Here is a 22,008-nt window from a genome sequence, read left to right as displayed (position 1 = left end):
CATGACTGGGAGGATGAGAATGATGATGGTCATGGTGATGGTGATTGTTATGGCGGAAATGATAATGATTATGACTAACATGCTGGTGTGAACGGCAATGCCGGTGATGCTGGAGATGACGTCCTTTCAGGCTTGATGTTTCCAGGTGGGGACTATAGCAATTGGGCAATTCAAGCTTGAATTGGACTTGATTCATATAAATGAGACACTCAGTGGAGGAGGAGGGAGGGTTGGTTCACCCAGATGAGCAATTGTTGGGGTTGATGGGAAGGAGGCAGAAGGAAAGCAAAGGATCGACGGATCGGCTTGATTATAATCAGGTGCAGAGCCCAAGCAATGGAGAGCAGTTTTGCTGATGGTTCATCTTCCTCCACCTCCTCTTTCCCCAACATACCAACCCAAGCCAGCTAAGGCTGGAATAAATGAACTTCAGCTGACGCAAAGATGACTATATTAATAGCAACTGAAAATTATAGTGGAATTTAAGGTTTGCAAAGCACTTCCCAAATGTTATCTCATTTCAGACTCAATCCTATGAGGTAGGTGATATTTGTATCCCATTTTATAGAGGAGGAAACTGAGACTCAGTTAAGAGCATTGTCTGGGGTCACATTGTCAGTATAAATCTGAATCAAGACTTGACCAAGTTTTCCTTACTTCCTGTCAATGCCATTCTTCCTTACTGGGCTCACTGATGCTAGCATGTGTGATGAATAGAACCAGAGATGGAGTTCTTAGACCCAGACCATGCCAATAACTCATTGTATGACTTTGGGTCAAGTTAGTTTACTCCCAAAGGCATCCTCTGAACAAGGAGAGGATTAGACTAGATGACCCCGTAGATCCCTCCCAGTTCTGTCCTTCTGTGTTTTATGTTCTAAAGATTTCCTTTGGCTGCTTGGCAGCTGGGGTTGAAGTGATGGGCACCCCATGAGGGAAGGGACTATTTCCTCTTAGGATTAGACAAGTATCCAAGCAATCTTGTTGCTGAAAGAGCAGAGAGGGTTCAGGGGAAGAATCGGGAAGAACTCAGGGACTACCAGAAATCATCCCTGGAGGGAGCGGAGAGGTTCCAGATGAAATTCTAAAGGCCAAAGAAAAACAAATTCAATGAGGAGAAAAGGGGGAGACACTGAAAACAGTCACAAGGATCTCATTGAACAGCCCAGATTTGAAGAGAAGCCTGCTAAAGATTTAAAGAATGACAGATAACAGAGGATGTATACAGGGGAGACAATGCTGTGTGAGAGCAGTATTGGGGGGCTAACATTCTGAATGGGGCAGATAGGGGGCGCCAGGATGTACAGAGCACTGGGTTAGGAGTGAGGAAGACTCATCTTCCTGAGTTCAAATTCAACTGCAGTCACTTCCTAGTTGTGTGACCCTGGGTAAAGCCCTTCACACTGTGTGCCTCAGGTTCCTCATCTGTAAACTATAAACTGAGCTGGAGAAGGAATGAAGAATCACTCCAGTATCTTGGCCAAGAAAATTCCAAATGGAGTCCCAGAGACTCAGAGATGATCGAAACAACTCTGGATGAGCTAAGGTAGAAGAGAACAAGCATTTATCTAGTGTTTACTGTGTATGCCCACTTCAGAAATATTATCTCATTTGATCCTCATCACAACCCCAAGAGGTAGGTGCTATTATTTTTCCCATTTTAGAGTTGAGGAAACTGAGACAAACAAAAGTTGATTGATTTGCCCAAGGTCACACAGCTAGGAAGTGAGGTCAAATTTGAACTCAGATCCTCCTGACTCCAGGTCCAGCTCTCTACCCACTGTGCAACCCAGCTGGTAAGGAATATAAAGGAAAAGGGGGAAAGGCTGAAGAGCAGAAAGCCACAGAGGAGATAACAGTGCTGCTGGATGGATGATGATGTTGATCCTTCCTTCTTGAAGACCATGGTCTTCTTCATCAGGGAGGTGGCGCCATGACAATCCAATTTGAGTTGGGGGTGGGTGCTAAGTCACCAGCCTCACTTTCTCCTCCAGAGTCATCTGGGTCCAGTGACCAGATAGGAATCAGGACGACTGGAGATGGCCCGGGGTGCAAAGCAGTCAGGTTTAAGTGACTTGCCCGAGGTCACACAGCTAATACGAGGGCAAATCTGAACTCAGTTCCTCCTGACTCCACTGGGGTGGATAGGACAATGATAACTGATGATGGGGAGGAGGCGAACCAGAAAGGCAACCAGAACTAACAAATCAATTCAGTGAAATCCAATAAACATTAATTAAGGGTCTATTCTATTCTGAGTGATGGGGATAAAAATACAATGAATGAAGCAGTTACAACTCAAAATGAGTCAGCATGTCCTTTTGGGTGCTGGTGGACAACATGTTCCCAGAGAAATCAATATAAAATGGAGACAATGTAATTTCAGGGAGGGGGAAATAGTAGCAAATCGGCAGGTCATGATGATGGAGAGGAGGAGGAAGTGCAGTCCAGGACAATTTGAGCTCTTTAAAGGAAACTTTGAACTGTGGGTCTGGAGGGAGAGGTTAGAGCCAGGTATGAATGCCAAACCATTGCATTTTCTCCTGAAAATAAGAGCCTTGTGATCTGGGGCACAAAGTGGTTAGACCTGTGCTGGGGGCAGGCTATCTTGGCAGCTGTGTGGAGAGCAGACTGGAGTGGAGAGACACTGGAGGCAGGGAGACCATGCTGGGGAAGTGGGGAGATGCACCGGCGTAGGCAGGAGGAGTTGAAACTTTTCTCTGCAGAGAAGCAAAACACTTGGTCAGGATGTTGCAAACATTATCAAATGAGGTCACCATAGGGCTGATGGGGGCAGGTCCTTAAGGAAAGGGTCAATTATGAGACAGGATTAGTAGGTAGGGTCACACAAAAAAGAAAATTCAGAAATGCCTATAACAGTTTTGAAACAAAGGCTCTTAATCAGTCTCATTCTGAAGAGGACAGGTCAGTCCCACTAGCCTCATTCCTTTCTTTAGGGGAATCAGAGGATTGTTGGAAATAGGAGTTGGCTAGATTTTAACAAAATGTTTGAAGATGTTTCTCATCTGCTTCTTTGGAAAAAGAGGGAGAGATATGAACCGGACAGACATAGAATTAGGTGGATTAGCCACTGACTAAATGGCTGGAGCAGAGAGTTGTTAACCATCTTGTGTCACTTTGGAAGGTCTCCAATGGAATGGCACAGGGATATGTGCTTGACCCTAAGTTGCTTAACATTATTCTTAAACCAGTGACTCAGCGGATGGCACAACTGGCCTGTTCATCATATTTATACATGATACAAAGCAGAGATGGATAGCCAACAATAGACAGATGATACAATCAGAAGTCAAAGGATCTTGGTGGGCCAAAGAATTAGGCCAAACCTCAGAAACTGAAATGCCATAAGACTAAATGATGTTTGTCCTTTATTCTCAAAGAAGACCATAACATGGGAGGTGATACCATGACAATCACATGAATTAGATTTGAGTGAGGTGGGGGCTGTGCCAAGTTGCCAACCTCAATTTCTCCTAAAGAGCCATCAGGGTCCAGTGGCCAGAAAGGAATTAGGATGACTGGAGATGATGTGAGGCAATCAGGGTTAAGTGACTTGTCCCAGGTCACACAGTTACTAAGTGTCAAGCGCCCGAGGCTGGATTTGAATGCCTGTCTTCCTGACTCTAAGGTTAATGATCTATCCACTGGACCACCTAATAGTGGCATCAGTAAGGGTGAATGGAAAGTCTTTAAATATCACACAGATAGAAAGTACAGTTAGATAGCAGTTTGCCTGAAAAGGATCTGGAGGTCATAGTGGATTGCAAGCTCAGCATATCAACAGCAACAGTGACCACCAAAAATGGTCATACCACTTTTGGATACAATAATAGCTCTCATTTACTTAGCTCTTTAAGATTTGCACATTTTATTTGTATTAAGCACAACAATTACCTGCACTTTAAACATGAAGAATTTAGGCTCAGGGTCACAGAACTAGTGTGTGTCTGAAGTGGGCTTCTTGACTCTAAACCCTGAACTCTGGCCACCAAACCAAACTTCTAGGAGAAAATCCTTTTGGTCCTCTCCTGGATCAGTCTCTATGTCTCATTCTGGGCCCCACAGTTAAGAGTATCCAGAGGAGGAGGGTAGTCAGCATGGCAAAGGGTCAAGCCTCCGTGGTATCTGAGGATTGGCTAAAGGAACTGGGAATATTTAGCCAGGAGAACAGAAAACTCAGAGAGCATGATAGATGCTTTAAATATCTGAAAGGGCTTTCTTGTGGGAAAGGGATTCATCTCATTCTCCTTGGTCAGTGAGGACAAGCAATGGGTCAGTCTGACCTCAGGAAAAACTCCACTACTAGGAGCAGAGCTGTTCTCCCACAGGAGGGGAGGCTGGATGGCTATTTGATTGGAATGGATGGTAGAGAAGACTCTTGGCTGGCTCTGGGTTAGTAGCCTCTTTTTTCCAGATCTCTCTTCTTCTCTGGGTCCCTAAGTCACTCTTTTCTCATCTGCATAATGAGAGGATTGCTTCCAAGTTCCTTTCCTGTTCTCCATCTATGATCTATAATGAGTAAATAATGGCCTTTCTGGGGGCTATAGTGACCATTCTGTCGATGTCCACTCAGAGCCCCCCTTCCCTGTTTGATCTGGAGCAGAGAAAGGAAAATCAATGTCTCCTCCCCTGTGCCCACCGAACCTGAAGTCCGATTGGTTGGGCCAGCGGAGCTCACCTTGTAATAAACCCTAGTCAGCAAGCTTGGACTCGGGTGTTATTAAAATGCTAATCCTCTCTCCTGGGCCCTGCCAAGCTTTCCTTCTCCGAGGCCTCTGCTCATGGAGCTGTCTGGGAAGGATGGACACTTAATCAGGCCCTTATCAAATGGCACCTCCTCGCATTTCCTATTTCCCCCCTCGGACCTGACTGTTGACATGGGGCCTTTATTCCAGCCTCACAGAGAACTGCTTAAATAATTTATCTGGACAATATTGCAAATGTGTTTCTCTGCTCCTGGTTGGAAACAGGTGACTCATGCGGCCATCCTGAAAGATAGGCAGCTTCCAAAGGGGAAAATGACTGGAGATCATCCTGGGACTGATGGAATCTAGAGCCAGTCTTCACACACACACACACACACACACACACACACACACAGCCATGAATGAGCCTACAACCTTGGACAAGCAACTTTTCCTCACTAGGCTGCACAGAGGGCCAGATCTGGAGTTAAGAAGACTCATCTGAGTTCAAATCCAGCCTCAGACATTTACTAGCTGTGTGACCCTGGGCGAGTTAATCCTGCTTGCCTCAATTTCCTTATCTGTGGAATGAGCTAGAAAAGGAAAGGGTAAGCCACTCCAGTGTCTTTGCCAAGAAAACCCTAAATGAAGATAAGAAGAATTGAACAGGACTGAATCAACTGAACAATAAAAGCCTCAGTTTCTTCAACTATCAAACAAGGGGATGATCTCCAATATTCCTCTCCAAGTCCAAATATTCGAGCTTAGGCTCTCAGGCTGTCTTCACATTTTTTTTCTTTTTCTTGCTTTTTAAAAAAAGATATTTTATTTATTTAGTTCTCCAACAATCATTTTTTTGGGGCAAGGTTTTGAGTTTTATATTTTTTCTACCTCCATTCTTTCCCTCCCCCACCCCCTGACAGAAAGTAATCTAATATAGGTTATACATATTTAACCATGCTAAACATAGATCCATAGTAATCATGCTGTGAAAGAAGAATCAAATTGAAAAAGAATTAAAAAGCATTAAAAAAGAGAAAAAAAGACAATAAAAATTTTAAAAATTGAAGACAGCAAGCTTTGATCTGCATTTGAATCCCACAGTTTCTTCTTCTTCTTCTTCTTCTCCCATCACTGGTCTTTTAGAATTGTCTTTGATTATTGTGCTGCTTAAATGAAGAAGTCCATCATAGTTGAACATTACCCAGTATTGCTGTTGGTGTGGACAGTGTTTTACTGGTTCTGATCACTTCACTCCGCATCAGTTATGCAAGGCTTTCCAGGCTATTCTGAGCTCCCAGACCTCATGATTTCTTACAGAATTGTCCTCCATAACATTCATATCCCATAGCTTATTCAACCATTCCCCCATTGATGGACATCCCTCCAATTTCCAATTCTTTGCCACTATGAAAAGAACTAATACACACACACACACACACACACACACACACACACACACACACACACACACACACATAGTACACATGGGTTTTTTACCCTTTTTAGTGATTTCTTTTGGATACAGACCTAGTAGTAATATTATTGGATCAAAGGGTATGCACAATTTTATTGCCCTTTGGATGTATCTTCCCAGTTTTCAAAGCACATTCACATCTCTCCTTTCATTGGATCTTGGGAGCAGTAGATTCAGGACTGCCCAAAGGGACCATCCAAGCTTTTGTTTTCACATCTTGGAAAGGAAGCAAGTGAGTAGGGGCAAGTTTATTCCTATTTTCCATGTGAGGAAATTGAGGCCTAGAAAAGAGAAAATACAGACAAAGAGAAAGACTATGGCAGAATCAAGGCTCCTTCCTCCAATCCAGGTTCTGAAAGCCACCAGTGGATATCTCTAAAGTCCAGCTCTGATCTCATCACTCCCTCACTCCACAAACTTTGGTGGTTAGCTAGTGCTTCTTGGGTCAACTGCAGACTCCCATCTGGCATTTAAGTCCCTTTACACCCTGGATTCATCTTCTCTTTCCCAGCTTTTCATACAATGCTCCCTTTCCTGTACTTGACAGTCAAATGGGCATATCTACTGTTTCCCAACATTCCTTTCTGTGGGTCTTTGCTCACAATGCTGCTCCCACCATGGGCAATGTTCTATGCCCTCACCCATTTCTCTTGGAACTTGCAGCTTAGGACCACCTCTTTCAAGAGACTTTCTCCCATTTTCGCAGTTGAAATTACCTTGTCCCATCACTGGATTTTGATTTTGTATGTGCTCATCTCTGAATATATTCTAGACTGTACTGCTTTATTCCCCATCATTCATGAAATGAGGATGGGAGGGATGATATAGGCAAAGTTTCCTCATCTGCAAAATGTCCCCAAGTCACAACAGTCCTGAGGCTGATGGAGGCTGCTATCGGTGCCCATACCAAAACTCACATCTGGGGAGAGGGGAAAGCCACCCAGGCTCAGCATACTGCCTGCTCCTAGGGAGGACTCAGGCTGGAGCTGTGACCTTTAAGCCCTAGAATGAGGCCTCCCCCTCCCGGTCCTTTCTATCTCTCCCCCTCACCCTGCTCATCTTCTCTTCCTCCCCCAAAACCTCTGACATGGATTATGTGGCGCCTCCTCATTAAGAACCGACAACACTGTAATTACCACCATGTCTGTGAGTGGCACACTGAGGAACAGTTTCCAAAGGGGGCGTGAGGGGCATCCATCTGCTGCCTCCCCCACTCCATCCTCCTTCCCCCCCTCTCTCCTCCTCCAGGGCCCTTGGCTCCCTGGTACCTCAGCTTCAATGAGAGGTACAATGAGGGAAGTTCTTTCTCCTTGATGCCTTTCTTAAGGCATTTTACATCACTACTTTTAGAACTGGAAGGCTCCTCAGAGACCATGAATGTGTCTTACAGATGAGGAAACAGACTCAGGACAGATAAGAGATTTGTCCAAGAGATAAGATCCTACATTTAAAATTGGAAGGGTTCTCAGAGGACATTGAACCCAACTCTCTCATTTTACAGATGAAGAAACTGAGGCCCGGTGAGATGGAATGTTTTCTTCAAGATTACATACGTAGTAAGCCTCAGAAGTGGGAGGAAAGACCAAGTCCTGAATCCTAGAGCCCCTGCTTTTTGCCAGGACACCAAGAGGCCATGGGAAACAATGGACAGTAGACTGGGGCCAAGCATTGCACTGGAGACTGAGAGATAAGAGATGAACAGCCAACCCAGAGTGCAGAGAAAGGGGAAGGGCAGAACCACCAGACCTGGCCAATGCAAAACCAGGAATCTGACTCAAATCCACTCCAGGGCAAGTGAAGTAACATCTCTAGAAAAGTAGCATATCTACTTCCACTACTCTGTAGAAACAATACTCGTCATTATGTTGAACCAACAGGGGGCGCTGTTGGCCAAGCACCTGATCCTAGGCAGGATCAAGAAAAGTTAATTGCCCAATGGTTGGAGGTCCTACTCAACTACTGCAGAAGATGTTCTGCTGGAAAAAGTCAAATTCTCTGTGATCTTCATTTACATGGTTAAGCATGAAGTTTTTAGCTATATCCAAGCATTTGATTGCTTTTCTCACTCAGTTTTCTCTTCTATACAAGGAAGTTGGAGTGGTGCAATTTTCATAGGATATGAATGGCCCCCTTCCCAGCAGATTGTATGTTGAGTCCCTGATAAGGGTTATCCCAGGTTCAAGGCTCTGTGAGTCCACATTCTTTTAACATTTTTATTTTATTTTTTCCCCAATTACATGCAAAAACTTTTAAACTTTCCACTTTTCAACATTCACTTTAAAGTTCCAAATTCTCTCCCTTCCTCCCCTCATTGAGGAAACAAGTTATTTGATGTAAGTTAAAAATGTGTAGTCATGAAAAACATAGGTCCACGCTCTTAAAACCATAACTCTCAAGTCCACCAATATTCTTACTTTTTAATAGTCAGCCAGAAGATTCAGTTAGCTCAAAGTAAAGACATTTATTCCAATTCCACATGAAGATTTACAATAGAACAATCCCCTCATAAATTTAGAGATCACTCATCTGTTAACTCACCTAATGGGCAGAGAAAGGCACCAATCCATGCCCAGAGGCAAGTTCATTAATTCTAACATTCCTGAACCATTTTTTTGGATCCGCTCACACAAACTGACTTCCATTCAAAGTCCTATAATTTTGTCAAGTAAATTTGGGTACTTCCTTGATCAGGGATCTCCTATGCTCCTGGCGATATCCTGTTGCATTTACCTACATCCCTTTCTCCACCTTTGTTCTTTTTCTTCAAATAAACAATACCTAGCTCCAGTCCCTGCTCTGTATGGTTATGAAGGATACAGGCCATACACAAAAAACCAAAGAATTATAATTCAAGGTAGAGTGTGGTGGTACAGAAGAGCCCTGACAAAGGAATGGGGAATATTTAAACTGGAGAAAAGAAGACATTGAATGTATGTTCAGATGACCCCAAAATGAAAGTTAAAAGAACTCTCAGAGGCTAATCTAGGCCAATGTCCCTCCACACTTTATGGATGAAGAAACCAGGACCTTGGGAAGTTTAAGTGACTTTTCCAAGGTCATTCTGAATGAGGGATGATCATTATCTCAATTATTTGCTGATATCACAGGTCTATGGGCCACTGATCCTATTGCCACTGATTTTGCCCAATTACCTGAGCTCCAGGTCTGCTCCCCCAGATCTACCTCCCCCCCCAAGCACTCTCTTATGAGTCCAGAACTATAATATGAATTCTAATTATTCCTATGCTCCTCATTGCATGAGACCCCAGGACCCAGAAATTTTCCCTGCTTTTCTTTACCTAGGGGGACACTTGCTTCTACACTCAGTCTTCATTCTGTTCTCTACTCTCTCTCTCCTTTTTCAATTATACCTCAGCTCTTCCCTCTACCTGGGTACACTCCCTCATTTATTCCCATAAGCTCCCTCTCTCCTCTTTATCTCCATCCCCATTCTCTATATTTAAAGCATCAGTTTTCTTTTCTCAGACAATCCTGCACTCATTCACCCAAACTCCTTTGCTGTAATAGCTTGGTTAACAGAACCAAGAAAAACCGCTCTTTCAATATGGTGCTGCAGGCAGGCAAGGCAACCAGCTGGGCATCCCTGCCACCTTCTGTGCTCAGGTGGTTTCTCTTTTTGGGAAACCAAGGAAACAGACTTGCTCTGCTTGACCTTAGAGAGCAATGAGGTCAGTGGGTAGAGAGGAGACGTTAGGGTCAGCCTCTTAACCAGAGTGTGGCAAATCTAAGACAACAAGTCTCAGAAAAGCTCCCAATCTTTATTAGTAGAGGGAGTTTCCCCATCCAGGAGATCCCTGAGTCAATTAAATCACAGGTCAGCCCTTATTCCTCTTGGCCCAAAGGGGCAGAACTAGAGGTTATGGAAGGGAAGTTATAAGAGATATCTTGAGGCTTAATCTATGGAAAAGCATTCTAACAGTTACTGCTGCCCCAAAGTAGACTGGACAGCACTGAATGGTCAGCTACCATCAGAAGTGCCATCTGTCTAGGCTGGTTTGTCGAATGGCCACCTAAAAACCAGCTTGACCCAACATAAAAGATAGCTGAGGACATGAAGTCCAAGGATCTGGGTTCAAATTTTGGACTTGATTCTTTTTTTTTGTTTTTAGGTTTTTGCAAGGCAGTGGGATTAAGTGGCTTGCCCAAGGCCACACAGCTGGGTAATTATTAAGTGTCTGAGGTCAGATTTGAATTCAGGTACTCCTGACTCCAGGGCTGGTACTTTATCCACTGCATCACCTAGCCACCCCCTGATTCTTGCTACTGTCATTTCTAGAGCCCTTTCAAGTTTAAAAAGGCTTCAGACATATTATCTCATCTGAGTTCCATAACCTAATTTGGTAGGGATATTGCCTTGGCTACCTCATCATTTTATAGAGAAGAAAACTATGACTCAGAGAGGACAGATGACTTGCCTAGGGTCACATCTATAGTGTCAGTAGTCAGCCTAGCACCCCACCCAAGCCTTTCCCTATACACGGATGTATGACCTTGGGTAGGTCACTACCCCTCTGGTCCTTAGTTTTCTCAGCGACAATATGTGGAGTTGAGTTAAATGACCTCTGAGATCTCCTGCAGCTTTAAATGGAGGAAATCTGTGAGAAGAATGCTGGTGCCTGTTCCTGTTGCCCTTGGCAAGTGGGCTAGGACACACCCACTGGAGATTTCAACAGCAGCCACAGTCAGGAGCTGAAGTTGGAATTCAGGACCCTGCCTGGGACACTCCTGGGCCTCTACTTGGTGGCTCCTGTAACTATTCACGAAGGATCAGACCCTCCAGGTTTATGGGTTGGTGGTTGGGATGGAAGGGGGCAGGTGGTACTAGTGCTCTTACCCAGGGTCTTAAGATGTGCTACTGATACAAAAAATACAAGATTACTTTGGCACCTGTGTGGAGGATGACCTGGAGAAGGCGGAAGTTGGAAGCAGAGAGACCAATAGAGGTTATTGCAGCTGTCCAGGAGGGGAGAAGAACCTATGGGAGTGAAAAGAAGTAGAAGAAAGAAAAGAAAGTAGATGAAAGTGGAGGGAGGGATTAGCACCAAGTTGCTTTAGTTCTCACTTCCTGAATGACCCAGAGTCATCGCCTTGCAGCTTTTTGGGGTAACTTGTACCTCAGTAGCTCTGGCAGTCTGCAATGGCCCATTGCACAAGTCACTCCTTAGGAACCACAACAACTCAGGTGTCCAAACACAGAGGCACCAGAGAAAGCCATCTAGGTAACCACCCTCCCTGGAGTAACAAGAAGTCCTGAGGGACACTCTTTGGCATGTGATCAGCTCTGCAGAGGCAAGGCCAGACTAGAAACAACATTCCAGAGACCTGTTCTGGACATGATGGACTCTGTAGAGCCAAGGTGAGTCTAGAAATACCAATTCAAAGATCCGCTGTAGCCTGCTGCTCTGAGGCTGCAGGCAATCAGGAGGAGGAGAGGTCGGTGCCCTCCTGGGCCAGTGGCCAGTAGTTTCTCACTTCTTGCACCCTTACTCTCACTGTCAGCCCCACTGCCCTCCTGACTGGGAGCAAGTAGACCTGACTTTGGATAAGGAGGGCCATCCTTAGTATGCTAGAAGTCCCATCAGGAAGGGTGAGAGGACAGTGCCCATAGATGCCAGTCGTTTAACCAGCCTCTTCCAATACAGACACATACAGAACAGCTTCCATTGTTCTCTTGCTGGATCATACCTGTAGGAAGTGATTATGGTTTAATTTGCTGAACATACAACATCTCCTGACAGCCTGGCATACTTATCAAATATTTAAGTCAACGAGAGCCTTGTGTACAATATTTATATGCCGGAAAGGTATATTTGACTGTGGCAGACAAATAGGCTGCCAGGCCTGATAATAAATACCCTGATGTGGGGCTGCATTGGCGGTGCCCAGGTCAAACTGAGCAGGGTCAAACTGAACAGGGCGCCATGTGGAGGGGCAGGCGGTACACTGAGGCCATGCTGAGTACTTTCTGGCCTGGGTCACTGCTAGAAAAAAGTTCTCTGCCCAGACACATGCAGGCCAAGCCAAGAGGAGATGAAAGGAGTCCCTGCCTGGGAACTGGCAAAAAACAGGAAAAATAAATAGAGGTGGGAGAAGCAGGTACAGTGAGTGAGGGTTTGATGTACAAAGGCCTTGCTAGTCAGGAAAGTCACGGTGGAGCCTGGACGTGAGCATCTGATGTCTGAACATGCAGGCAAAGGGAAAGCCGTCCCCAGAGGCACAGCTTAATAAACCAAAGGCTCAAGGGTGTGATGCAGCCCAAGAAGGGGGACCGTGGAGAGCTGACTATTTGATCTCCCTAGCAGCTTTGATGATGAGAAGCTGCCAGCGGCTTCCCAGGGACAGGGAGAAGGTTCCGGAGGCATCGACCTTCCAGGTGCAGAACCCAAGGGGCAGCCATGCAGGGTCCACAGTCAGACTCAGCCGCCACTGGGAGCCCAGAGATGGAGAGAGAGGATTGTTTGCGAGTTGGCAGTCCTGGAAGTGAGACCTGGTTCTGCTATCTGTGTGCAGGGGAACTGGAACAGCTCCTGTTCCCTGGGCAGGCTTCAGTGTCTGACTCTGGAAAATGAAGGCACCGGGCTCAAGTTTCTTAGAATTCTAACATTCCCTGACCTACTTCACTCTACCCCCAATCTCTTTCAGCTCTGATATTTTGTGTTCTAAGTGCACGTTCACACACACACACACACACACACACACACACACACACATGCCTGCACACACATGTGCACACACACACACACACACACACACACACACAGAGTTCTGACATTCCCTGTTCTAAGGTCCCTCCCAACCCGTCATTCTATGTTCTAAGCCTCCCATCTCTGACATCTTTCCTGTTCTAAAGTTTTTCCCAGCTCTGTCATTCCATATTCTAAGGCCCTTCTGAGTGCTCATATTTCCTCTTCTAAGCCCCTCCCAACCCCGACATTCTGTGTTCTAAGTACCCCTAAGTCTGAAATCCTCTGTTCTGAGCCTCCTAGCTTCTACACATTTCCTGTTCTAAGGCCCCTCCCAGTGCCAATATTTCCTATTCTAAGGTCCCTCCTAACACTGACATTCTCTGTACTAAGGTCCCTTCAAACTTTGACATTCAGGGTCTAAGTTTCCTTTCCATTCTGATATTCTAAGGCCTCTCACAGCTCTGGCATACTCTGTTCTAGAGTCCTTTGGAGCAGAGGCAAAACTCAAAAATCTTTAACTTTGGGCAACTACATTCGAGAGATGCCGTCTGCTCTGGGAAATGGTCCTGGGTTTCAGGCCATCACTGGAGGTACTGAGATGATGTGTTTGGAGACCACAGATAATCCCTCCAATGAACACCAGCACCCTTGGGCAGTGCTCTAGTCACCTCATCCTAGTTAATGCTCTACAAACCAACTCTACAATTCGATGTGAGACCACATGAATGGGGGCAGAATGCTTTGATTAAAAATTTGCTCGGCTTTCTGAATAAATACGGAATTTTTCACTCCTAGAAGCTTCTTTAAACAAACATTTTCCCCACTTGAATTTTCTATATTTAAGGGCTGATTAGGACAGGCTCAGAGCACTAATCAGCCAAGGCAGTGCCTTCCAAGATGGGTAATTTATTTCCATTCTGGTCTTTGCTGAGTATTTTGGGGTATGTCCTGGTGGGTGACTGGCCTCCAAGAAGACCACAGGAGGAAATGGAAGATGTGGCCTCTGACATTGGGGAGGAAGGGAGTATTCTCAAATTAGAGCTAGAGGTTCTCTGACCCGACCTCTCCTTTACAACTGGGGAAACCAAGACCCAGAGAGGCCAAGGCATCTGGCCAAGACCCCCAAGCCACCCTTCCCCTTAAGGACAGCGCTCAAATGTGTCCCCTCATTCAGATCCACTTCATGTGCTTGTCATGGCATCACCTCCCCAGATAACATGATCTTCTTTGAGAATGTGAAGGACAAACATCATCATATCAGCTTTCTGGGGATGGGCAAGGACTTTGAAAGAGAAGAATCAATTAAAATGGGAGCAGACAGTGGCCCCTAAGGACAGGTGAGGTTAGCACCGAGGGCTCTCAGGCCAAGCAGAAAAGCAGAAGTTGTTTGACACAACAGACAAAAGGTGCTTGGTAATCCAGTGTCTCCAGGGCTGCTAGTCTTTTGAAAATGCATTACCAGGGCGGATAGGTAGCATTGTGGATAAAGCACTGGCCCTGGAGTCAGGAGTCCCTGGGTTCAAATCCGGTCTCAAACACTTAATAATTACCTAGCTGTGTGGCTTTGGGAAAACCACTTAACCCCATTTGCCTTGCAAAAAAACTAAAAAAAAATGCATTACCCCTTTGCCTGCTCCCAAACTCCTCCAGGCTGAAAAAGATCTATCAGTGGTCCCCATGGCCTAGGTTTCAATTCTGGTCACTCTCCTCTAGAAGTTCCCACCTGTCCTCATGTCCCTACTAAAACATGGGAGCCAGAATAGACCAATGAAGCACGGTGAGCCTGTTTCCCTCCTTGCACTGGGAGGTTGTTTCTCTCTGGGCATCTAAGTAGTACAGGGCTGGACCCGAGTGCTGATCCTGCCTCAGATAACACCTATGGGACCCTGGACATATCCCTTCATCTCTCTGTGTATCTTGTACTCTTATCTGTGAAATGGGATGATATAACCCATTCCCCCAGGCTTGCAGCAAGGATTAAAAGATAAAAGTGGGTACCCTGTTTTACAAACCTTAAGGAGTTGTAGAAATGCCATCTCTAATAATCAGACTCATCTTCATTTTCTACTAGCTTGGCCTCCTTTCCTGGTCAACCTCCTTCTATTGCCTATCCTCACTCTTGTGATGGAGGTGTCCCTATGGACCCCAGAACAGAATCTCCCAAGAGATCTCTAGACTTTCCCCCGTGGCCCTCAGAGCTGGTTCTGCCCTTGCCCCAAGCCCAGGGCCATGCAACCATCCTCAGGGTTCCAGGCAATCAGAGACAGAACTGAAGATAGATCCAGTCCAGTCCTGCCCTCCTTCCACCAGCCCATTTGACTTCTATTCAAGGCAATGCTGAAGGTGATTGGGTGTGGGCTCCACGTCCCAGTTCTTTTAGGCTCAGCCTGCTCCCAGTGCTGGGCTAACCTTGCTCAGCAGTACAGGGAGGCACCACCGACTCATGTGTTGCACCTTGGTGCTTCTACTGATGGCTGGCAGCATCCTTGGCCCATCTTCCGCAAGGACCCTCTCTGGGCTTGAGCTAGAAATTAATGGGGACACACAACTGGTGTCAAGCCTTCTCAAACTCTGTTGTTCCACTCCACTCCATGCAACTCAAGGCCTGAGCTCCCAGTTAACAACTGCTTCCCTTCACCCTGGAGACCCCCACTCATCTGCATTAACAACCAAGAAGGGGGCTGTCTGCTGCCTGGCTAGTCCATTAGTAAATAGGTCAATGCAGACTGTGAGAAAAGAGCAGGCCTCCTACCAGCTCAGCACACATCTCTGACCCGAGGCCAAGGACCCCTGCCTTCCAGAAGCTGCCACAGCCTTTTACTCTCCTTAATTGTCAAAGCCATCCCAACTGATCTGTATTATTCTGTGTCGCTTCATATTTCCTTATCTGGGTGCACGTTGTTCCCCGCCTTCTTCCACCCCAAGAAGGTTGACTCTGTCCGCTTTGAAACCTTCATGTTGAATTTGTCTTACACTTGAAAGGATAGCAAGTCGCACAGAGGAGAGATGTACTGTTGGAGGCAAAAATCCCCTTAGTCTACTCTGTTGGATCTAAGGAAACATTCATTTTATCGGGTATTAGATAGTCTGTAAAGAGAAAAAAAATTAAGGGTTAGTTCTTTGAAAGCTAACAAACCAAACCAACGAGAATAACCTATTTTGGATTTGTACCTGAAGCAGAGGGTAGATAGTAGAACCTTGAGAAAGGAGAGGACTGGATTCAATTCCCTCTCTTGGGCCTGTTCATCATTGTTTGTTTGGGGGTTTTTTGGAGGGGTGCCTCTTCATTGCTATAAGAGTTTTCACAAGCCCATTTATGATCTCATCTGATTTGCTCAACAGTCCTAGGTGGGAGGCCAAGAGACATCATTCTCCCCATTTTATAGATGTGGAAACTGCTCTTTGTTGAGAGAAGCCACGAGGAGGTAAAGTGAGTTGGAGGAGGATATGGCGGACCGCTCCAGTAGCTTTGCCAAGAAAACCCCAAATGGGATCCCAGAGAGCCGTGCATGACTGAACAAGAGGAGGTTGAACATCTGGGTTTCTTAAAGAAGAAGTCATATTAAAACAATTCAATCCAAAATCAACTAGATAAATCCCTACCATCTCAGGTTTACAAAACACTTTTCCCCAAATGACCCAAGATTGCAAATAGTATTTTCCCTATTTTTACAGATGAAGAAACTGAGAGTTGGGAAGGGTTGCCTAAGGTTGCACAGTCAATGTCAGGGCCAGACCTTGAACCCAGGCCTTCCCAACACCAAGTTCAGTCCTCTACTGACCAAATTCCCAGGGCTTCCTCATGACACCTGGAAGGATAGCATGACATTCAAAGATGTCATTGCCCACCAACAACTGGACAGCATCCCAGCTGGAAGGTATGATGGGCAGGGGTCCTGAAGAGACATTCCAGAAAAATGTGGCCTTTGGGGAGAGATTTGGGGGAGGGAGCTGGCACTGATCAGGGAAGGTGTAGATCAGTCCTTGATGGAGGCCCTTTGAAAGGCCCTGGAATCTTTCCAGTCCGCAAGGGAACAAATGAGTGTGATTGGGATGGAGAAAGCCAAAGGCTGGGTGCCTGCAGTCCTTCCCATATGCTCGTTAAAAATAAGGTTCCTTTGTACTGCCTCCATAAAAGAAAGTGTGTCTGGCAGTGACTGGGGGTGGGGGGAGGGCCAGGAAGGGAGAGAGGGCAAGGAGGACAGAGAACAGGCTCAGGCGGAGTCCCTGCTCCCTCCCCAAATCTTAAGAAGCCTGGCCCAGCCTCCTCACCCAGCTCCCTACCTCAAGTCTCTCCCCTTCCATCCAGACCCCAACAGTACATGCCCCACAGACCTCTCCTTAATAAACCTTACTCACTTCTAGGATCCAATATAAACCTCTGTGGTTGGAATGTAAAGTTCATCACCAATAGGCTTCCACCTGTCTTTGCAAGCAAATTACAAATTAATCCTTCACTCAAAAATGATGGAAGCATCTTCTGTGTGGAGGACATGCGTAGAGAGACAAGACAGACATTTTACCAGGGTTCTGCACCATCTACCCAGGCCAGAACATCTGGAGATTCTGTTCTGTTCTTAGGCACAAGGGATGTCCACCTCACCTGCCTATCGATGTGGGCGCCTCTTGGAGGCAGCTCTGAGGGGGCAGCCCTGGGATATTATTAGGGAACTCCCCTTGCTGAAGGGACTCCGGTCCTATAGTAGTCAACACTCGAATCAGAAAAATGAACTAAATGCAAATGGCAACCTTCTGGAGACAACCCCCCCCCAAACGTGTTACTCCTGTTCTTGTTCACAATGGCAATTTTCTTCATTTTAAGAGAAGGAAAGGTGGTGCAGAGGACCTGAGTTCAAATCCAACCTCAGACACTTAATACTTAGCTGTTTGACCTTGGGCAAGTCACTTAACATTGCCTTACAAAAAACAAAAAAAAAAAAAAGGAAAGAAGGAAAGACCAGCCCCCTACATTTCTTGGGATGGGTTTCTGCTTAAACTAAAGAGGACCTGGGAAGGCCTTACGCCTCCCCCCTTGGAGTTTCAAGAGCAACACTTCAGCTGCACAGAGTAGGGCCCAAATTCTGGTCATTCTTGGAAGAACCCTCGAGTCACACATCATTATTGGAAGCTAGAAGTGACACAGAGCTAATAGCCCAGTGATAAGAGCTGCCTCAAAGGTCATCTAGTCCAACCCCCTTCCCCAATTAAAGAGGGAAAAACTGAGTCCCAGGGAAGAAAAGTGACTTTGCCACAGTCATATAGGAAGTGACTGAGCCAGGACACAAACCAAGATCTTCTGACTCCTTGGTTATCCAGAATTTCCCACTAAAATCCAATGATGTGGGTAAGAAAGCTTATTATACCTTATTTTAGAGGTTAGATAGATCCAGGAAGGTGAAAACTTTGACAAAGAAGACCTCAGATTAAAAACTAATTCCCTGAAAGAGGAACAGGCTATCTAGATAAGGAGTGAATTCTTCAATCCTGGAGGGCTTTAAAGGCAGAGCTCATCCAACCACTTTCCAGAAGTTTTGGAGAGGAGAGTCCTATCGGGGGAGTTTGGATTGGATGCCATCCCCCTGCTGGCCTCTTGTTAAATGAAGGCTGAGCTTCCTCAGTGATAAAGCATAGCCATGGACAATAGTTCTGAGCAAGGCGGCAGGTAAAATCAGGGAGAAGCTGATCCTCCAACCTTGGTCTCCTCTCTTTCCCCATCAAACATATGTTGTATGGACTCTCCTATCTCCAAGTCTTTGCTCACCCAGTGGTCTTTGCCAGGAATGCCTTTCCTACTGGCTAAATGTCTACACAGCCTTTAAGGTTCAACTCAAATGCTTTCCTGTTCCAGGAAGAGTCCCTAATCTACCAGTTCACCTTGGGCCTCACATGTTTGCATCTCGCTAATGCACTATAAAATGGAATACTACACAGTTACCTATGCTTCTAGGTAAGCTCTGTGAGAGGTATATGGACCTCAGAATCAGTTCATTTGGAACACCTTCTCCTGTAAAGAGTTGGGATCCCTTCCCCTGTAATTCTGGACGAGTCCCTTAAACTCTCTGGGTCTCAGTTCCCTCCTCTGTTAAATGGAAATAATACTCCCAGCAGTCTCTGTTTGCCAAGGCTCCAAGAGGCTCAAAAGAGTGAAGGCCTGTAAAATGTTTTGCAGACTTATAATGCTACATAAATATTGGTTAAGAGGGCAGAGATTATGTCTTAAAATAATAAGATAATACTAGCTGGCATTTATATAGCATTGTAAAGTTTGCCAAGTGCCCTATATCTGTTATCTCAATTGTTTGAGGAAAGTAGTTTATTCTCATTTTACAGATGAAGAAACTGAGGCTTAGAAAGGCAAATGACTTTCTTGAAGTCAGAATTTGAACTCAGGTCTTCCTGACTCCATGTCCAACACAATGTCTGAACACAGTAGGTGTTTAATAAATATTAGTTGAAAACGGGCAATTTGAGGCTGTCTGCAATAGAGAACACCATCTGTATCCAGATAAAGAACCGTGGAGTTTGAACAAAGTTCAAGGATTATTCCCTTTAATTTAGGGAAAAAACCTGATATTTTATTGTCTGATCTTGTTATCTCTTATACTTTATGTTTCTTCCCTAAGGATAGGATTTCTCTCTCATCACACTCAATTTGGATCAATGTACAACATGGAAACAAGGTAAAGACTGATAAATTGCTTTCTGTGGGGGGGATGGGGGGAGGGAAGTAAGATTGGGGGGAAAAATTGTAAAAGTCAAAATAAATAAAATCTTTAATTAAAAAAATAAATATTAGTTGAATGGATGATAAAAGAACTTATTTCTGGCCTCAGACACTGTATGACCCTGAACAAGTCACTTAACCTGGATTTTAAAAAACTTGCATAAAAAAAGAACTTATTCTGAGGGTGAGTTTTCTGGGTAGGATAGAAATGAAGGCGATATAAAAACACTGCAAACATTTTAAAGAGTTCAATAATTAACTCCACCGCTCAGTAACTGGAGAACTTTCAGAAAGACTTTAACATGAACTTGCATTTTCTTTATCTGTAAAACTGGGTCAATAACCTCCATTTCCCCCACAGGTCATCCTTTATTATATTATTCAATTTTATTCTTATACTTATTGGTAATATGGATTATATTGCAGTCATAAATAAATATTAAATCCTGTATGGGGCCCTTCACAAGTTTTTGTTGGGTGATGTGGCCCAGAAGAGCTAAAAGGTTGGAGAATTCATAGAGGTTGTGTGGTAGAGTGGACAGAGTCAATGAAATCTCAGTTCTTAACCCACCTCAGACCATTACTTGTGCTATGATTTTAGACCAGTCATTGAAGATCTCTGAACCTCAGGCTCCTTCCATGTAAAATAAGGCGTTGGCAAATCTAGAGTCCATCCAGCTCTGGATCTATGTCCCTAAGTCAATTCACCTCTCAGGCCTCAGTTCCTCTGCAATGAAATGAAGGGTGTGAAGTCTCTTGTACCTCATAGCCTTACAGAGATCTAAGGGTCTAGCACACTTCTCCACCTTTTCTCCAGAAGTTTCTCACCCTGGAGATGCCTTGGCCTTTTGGTACCCTTCCTCCAGATGGGTGAGGTTCTATCCCAAAAGGGTCCATGTCCTCTGTGAAGGATATTAGGTGCATGTCTAAAAGAACTGATATGCTCAGAGACTGACAAGTCAAATAGTCTATCACTCATAGGTGTGTTTGTGGCCCTCCGAACCCACAGCTCCACAGGGTACAGAAAAGAAGTGCAACTTGGGCTGCCATGATGTTGGATGCCTACCCTCATGAAGGGCCCAGATGTCTGCATCTCTGCTCTTCCCCCGATTGTGGCTGCGGGACTAATTCACAGCAACTGAGTGGAAGGAGAACTCTAGAGGCAGTCAAGCAGTGGGTGGCCTAGACCAACGGGGGCTCCCTTAGCAACCAATCACAAAGGCACTGCCATTAGGAAACTTTGGGACCTTGCATTCATGGATTAGATGAAGTTTTCTAATAATTTGCAAATCTCATGTTCTTTGCCTAAAATGTAGCTGACTGAATCAGTAAAAAGGTGGGTCAATTGGACCAAACATGGAATCACGTCTGTCCTAGCAACAGTACCAGTTATGTTCATATCTTTCCTGGCTCCCATCTCTGATTCTCCAGACTTTTCCCCATGGGATATCCAAGGACCATTATTATCCAGCACCGCCATAACTCAAAGCTTTTATTACTTCTCACTCACTCAGGACCTTCGTTCCCCTCCCCCTTTCAACTCTTCTGTATGTGTTTTCTATTTTTCATCTACCTATTAATCCATTTATTCACTCTTTCATCTATCCATTATCTATCTATCCACTACTGATTCATTTGTATAGCCATTTATCTAACTGGACACTGTCTATCGATACATTTATTCATCCATCCATCTATATATCCATTCATTTATCTGTTCCTTCATTCATCTATCCACCCATCTATTGATCCATTCATTTGAGGGCAGCTAGGTGGCACAGCAGATAGAACACTGGCTTGGGGTCAGGAGGAATAGAGTTCAAATCTGGTCTGAGACACTTGGCACTTACTAGCTGTGTGACCTTGAGCAAGTCACTTAACCCTGATTGCCTCACATCCAGGACCATCATCAGTTGTCCTGATTCATATATGGCCACTGGACCAGATGACTCTGGAGGAGAAGTGAGGCTGGTGAATTAACACAGCTCCCCTCACTCAATTCTAAGTCATGTGCTAGTCATATATCTATCTATCATCTATCTATCTATCTATCTATCTATCTATCTATCTATCTATCTAGCATCTAGCTCTCTATTCTCTAGACTCTAGTCTCTTCCACACTCTCCCACTCATGTATGATTTGATACGAAGATGGCTCTGCACCCCTTGATGACTTTTCCCCCCGCTCCTTCCCAGCCAGACTGGTGCCCAAGGACTGGGTATCTGCCTCTGCCTTCACCTTCCAATGTATGGCTCCCTGCCCCTCTCTCCTGATATATAGATTCCTAGCTCTTCCTCTCTTCTGTTTCTAGCTCTGTCTCTGTCTCTGTCTTTCCTTCTCTCCCTGTCTCCATCTCTGTCTCTCTCCCTCTCCCCTCTGTCTCTCTCCATCTC

Source organism: Macrotis lagotis, chromosome 2 (assembly GCF_037893015.1).
Source record: "Macrotis lagotis isolate mMagLag1 chromosome 2, bilby.v1.9.chrom.fasta, whole genome shotgun sequence".
Classification (NCBI taxonomy): domain Eukaryota; kingdom Metazoa; phylum Chordata; class Mammalia; order Peramelemorphia; family Peramelidae; genus Macrotis; species Macrotis lagotis.
This window is presented reverse-complemented; position numbering follows the sequence as displayed.